The sequence below is a fragment of the Podarcis pityusensis genome (assembly GCF_964106645.2).
Source record: "Podarcis pityusensis genome assembly, chromosome: 13".
Lineage (NCBI taxonomy): Eukaryota > Metazoa > Chordata > Lepidosauria > Squamata > Lacertidae > Podarcis > Podarcis pityusensis.
The window spans coordinates 54,377,118-54,381,942 of record NC_138038.1 but is presented as its reverse complement, the minus strand read 5'-3'; the positions used below and the strand labels follow the sequence as shown (position 1 = coordinate 54,381,942).

The 4,825-nt window shown below is 46.7% G+C and overlaps 1 protein-coding gene across 1 annotated transcript in view; it reads right to left on the bottom strand.

Moving 5' to 3' along the window:
- Positions 1-4,825, bottom strand: part of CHRNE (cholinergic receptor nicotinic epsilon subunit) — a 143,923-nt gene that overhangs the window by 49,006 nt on the left and 90,092 nt on the right. The gene's annotated exons all lie outside the window — the stretch shown is intronic.

Below are 4,825 nucleotides of genomic sequence, written 5' to 3'. Positions count from 1 at the left end.
AGACCACCACATATGATAAAAAGAACCTTCTTTCTCTTGACATTTCCAACATTTGTTTGATTTAGATTTACACATTTTTGCCAGTTTGTTTGGTGTTAGATAATAAGTAGATACCATCACCAATGGAAATGGAGCCACTTTGAAAGGGAAACACAGATGTGATCTGCGTTCACACATGCAGAAGACCAGCAACCTCTGGTGGAAGGGATGGAGAAGCCACGAACTACCCTCCATCTTTACCACACTCTCTCAAACTTTGGGACTGTTGAAATATATACGACAAGAGCCTTCTCCTCCTCCGTGATTTTGCCCCATCCTCTTTTATAAGCCATCCAGGCTGGTAGCCATTGCTGCGTCTTGTGGCAGGGAGTTCCGCAGTTTGCACTGCTTTGAAACCAATGAAGCTGGAGCCTCAGGACCCTCAATCCCAGAGGGGCCCCAGAAGCGATTTCAGTTCACACTGGTTTTTGTTTTAAATTGGGGTCTAGCAGAGTCCAATTTGACTCGCGCAACTCCAACAGATTAATCTTCTGTTGCATATATTTCAACCATCCCACAGTCTGAGAGTCAGATGTTGTCAAGGGGGCGTGTTGTGGTAAGTTAGTCGTTCTTCTTCGGCAAATGTACCGTATTTTTCGCCCCATAAGACGCACTTTTTTCTTCCTAAAAAGTAAGGGGAAATGTCTGTGCTTTTTGTGGACTGAGTGCATGGTCCCTGGAGCCGAATTGCCCAGGGACAAAAAGCAAATGATGCTCTTTTTTTTGAAAGAGGGAATTGGGTGCTGAAACAAAGCCGCTGATCGTTTGCGATCGGGGAGAGAGATAAGGGAGGCTAGAGGTAAAGGAGGCTGCCTGGGAGGGGGAAGGTAAAAACAGGAAACTTGCAAAGGGGGGAAACAGGAAGACTAAATCAATAAGGAGAAATAAAAAAAATCCTTCCAGTAGCACCTTTAAGACCAACTAAGTTAGTTCTTGGTATGAGCTTTCGTGTGCAAGCACACTTCTTCTGAAGAAGTGTGCTTGCACACGAAAGCTCATACCAAGAACTAACTTAGTTGGTCTTAAAGGTGCTACTGGAAGGATTTTTTATATTTTGACTATGGCAGACCAACACGGCTACCTATCAATAAGGAGAGAAATTAGAAGAAAAGGCGGAGCAAAAAACTGCTCCAGCTAAGGAAAAGACACTAAGGCAAACAAGAGGGAAGGGAGCGTTGAAAGGAAGCAGCTGATCGGCGAGATTGGGAGAGAGATAAGGGAGGCTAGCGATAAAGGAGGCTGCCTGGGAGGGGGGAGGTAAAAGCCCCTCAGGATAAAGGAGGCTGCCTGGGAGGGGGGAGGTAAAAGCCCATGGATCCTCAGGATTTTTGCATTGGGTCACCCCAAATTCACCATCAGATCACATAGCATGTCCATGGCTACAGCCAGCACCAAAAAAATCACACATCCACTGTTGCGTGGGGCCGCAATGGCACAAAAACGTGGTTACAAAGCACGGATCCACATGGATCCTCAGGAGTTTTGCATTGGGCTACCCCAAATTCACCATCAGATCACATGAACCACAGCATGAACCACAAAAATCATACATCCACTGTTTCGTTCAGAATATTTTTTTCCTTGTTTTCCTCCTCTAAAAACTAGGTGCGTCTTATGGTCGGGTGCGTCTTATGGAGCGAAAATACGGTGTTTCCCCACCGCCCAAACCACCACGCAGAGGCCAAGATCCTTGAGGAAGAGCAAGGAGTTCACAAAAGTACTTAAGTGGAGTCCCAAAATCGTGGGAAAAGTGGGGCGATCTGTCATGGAACAAGCCTATTGAAGAAGATGGCTGTGGTTTCCCGGACCTCATCGGTTGCAAAGGGGGACCCATAACCGCTCAGGCTTCAGGACCCCCCAAATGTAGGTCCTTTTACCTGTCCTAAATCCCCCAGCATCTAGCTTCCTGGGACGTCCACAACTTCGGCTGTGATGAGTGGGGGGGGGGGGGAGAAAAAAATATTCTCTGTCCACTTTCCACATTATTTTCATTAAACTTCTATCCTGTCTCCTGTTACTCTCCTTTTCCTTTAGCCAAAAACCCTCAAATGCCTCCCACTGCTAAGATATCCATTTTGAGGCGAGGCAACCAGAACCACACAGAGCATCCCAACCTGGTTGCGCCACAGATTTGCACAGGTTTGCACAGTTCCTGCTTGTGCCACAGATTTGCACAGGTTTGCACATTCCCTGGTTGTGCCAGAGATTTTTACAGGTTTGCACAGTTCCTGGTTGCGCCAGAGATTTGCACGGGTTTGCACAATTCCTCGTTGCACCACAGATTTGCACAGGTTTGCACAATTCCTGGTTGCGCCACAGATCTGCACAGGTTTGCACAATCCCTGGTTGCGCTAGAGATTTGCACAGGTTTGCACAATTCCTGGTTGCGCCACAGATTTGCACAGGTTTGCACAATCCCTGGTTGCGCCAGAGATTTGCACAGGTTTGCACAATTCCTGGTTGCACCACAGATTTGCACAGATTTGCACAATCGCTGGTTGCGCCAGAGATTTGCACAGGTTTGCACAATCCCTGGTTGCACCAGAGATTTGCACAGGTTTGCACAATTCCTGGTTGCGCCACAGATTTGCACAGGTTTGCACAATTCCTGGTTGCGCCACAGGTTTGCACAGGTTTGCACAATCCCTGGTTGCACCACAGATTTGCACAGGTTTGCACAATTCCTCGTTGTGCCACAGATTTGTACAGATTTGCACAATTCCTGGTTGCGCCACAGGTTTGCACAATTCCTGCTTGCGCCAGAGAGTTGGACAGGTTTGCACAATTCCTGGTTGTGTCACAGATTTGCACAGGTTTGCACAATTCCTTTCCCGGCATGCAATGTGCCTTTTCACTGGGTTGAGGTTCAATGTGCAAGCCACGCGTCCGTATAGGATCAGGGCCTGGAGACACCGTTGTTTTGGCCGGGCCCTTCATTCCAGGCGTAACCACATTCCTGCCTTGCTTTTCCGGCAGCAATTCCTCCGCCCAACGCCCTCAGCATTCCTTGGCAGAGGGATCGCCTGTGGCGAGAGGAGAGCAAAGGCAGGAGGACAACAGCCAGGGAGGTGGGGGGGGGAATGAGGCGGCCCCTTTGGGTCTGCCATCTCCAGGCTCTCCATCTCCCAAGTGAAGCCCCAAGAAAACCCAGGCGTCCTGGGACCCCATTTCATTATTTTTTTCCAAATTTTTTCATTAATTTTAACAAGTATAACATATAAAACATACAAAAGAAAACACATTACAGTACTAAAAGAAAAGAAAAGAAACAATAATATAAACATATCTTCCTTCTAAAATTCATTTTAATTTCCATTGTTAACTGACTTCCTCCAATCCCCCCTAACTGAATTTCATTGTATCACCTTGTAACAATATCCTCTTTCTGGAAATAAAATTAACTCTCTCAATTTACTATCTTCTAGTCTTTTTTTGGTGGTCAAAATCCACAATGCTTAACAATTCATTCTTATTTTATTCCTGAGCCTATTTGATATTTTCAAGTGACTTCTAATTTTCTTATATTTACAATATTTGGCTAAATAGTCTTTAAATTTCTTCCAATCTTCTCGATACTCCTCTTCTTCCAGTCAGGTCAGCCAGCTCCAAAAAGTCCAACGTCTTCATCTGCCATTCTTCTACTGTTGGTACCTGGGCTCCCATTTCAAATGGCTGATCATTGAATCATAGGGCTGGGACCCTCAGAGGTCATCCAGCCCAACCCGCTGCGATGCAGGAATCTCAGCTAAAGCATCCCTGACAGGTGCTCTGCTTTTATGGCATCTCCCATTTATGGCATCTGCATTTATTTTCTCCCCAAGGAGCTCAGGGCAGTCCGCATGCCCCCCCCCCTGAATTTAACCCCCATAACAACAGCCCTGTGAGGTAGGTCTGGTTGAGAGGCAGCAACTGGGGGCCACCCCAGGTAAGTCCCTGAGGAATGAGGGTTTGAATCCGCCCCCCAACTTGGCCATGAAGCTCCCTGGGGGGTGACCTTGGGGGAAAAGACACACTGGATCTCTGGGTCCAGCCTACCTCGCAGGGTTGTCGTTGGTGGGCGCCCGCCCTGTGGAACTCCCTCCCACCAGATGTCAAAGAGAACAACAACTACCAGACTTTTAGAAGACATCTGAAGGCAGCCCTGCTTAGGGAAGCTTTTAATGTTTAATAGGTTATTGTGTTTTAATGTTTTGTTGGAAGCCGCCCAGAGTGGCTGGGGAAACCCAGCCAGATGGGCGGGGTATAAATAATAAATTATTATTATTATTATTATTATTATGAAATGGGGGCGTGGAGAGAAGGGAGCACAAGGCACTTTGGAGAGAAAAATGACTGAATATAAATGTAATAATAATAATAATAATGCAGTAATAAATAAAAAGGGGGTGACTCTCAAAGCCCACCCCTCCCCTCCAATTGCTTGCAATTTCACTGCGTGGAGGAAAATAGTGTTTTTTCATTTAAAATATACTGTGAATATATAGCAAAATACGGCAGAAGAAAAAAAACAAACCGCCCAGCAATAATAACGCAAGGAAACTGACTTAAAAAATAGGTTTTAATGTAAGTACGTAGCAAAGCGCACTAGAACAATTACACAAAACCACTAATAAGAACGCAACAAGGAAATGTGACTTTTTCTGCAGGGTCCCTTCTGGTTCTCCCTGCTGTTTTGCAAAGAGAGGAACGGTGCGCGCGCGCTCCTGGGCGCGCTCCTCTCCCTCCCTCCCTCCGTCTGGAGAACCCAGGCGTCCGAGGCGTGAGGAGGAGGAGGAGCTGCTCCCTC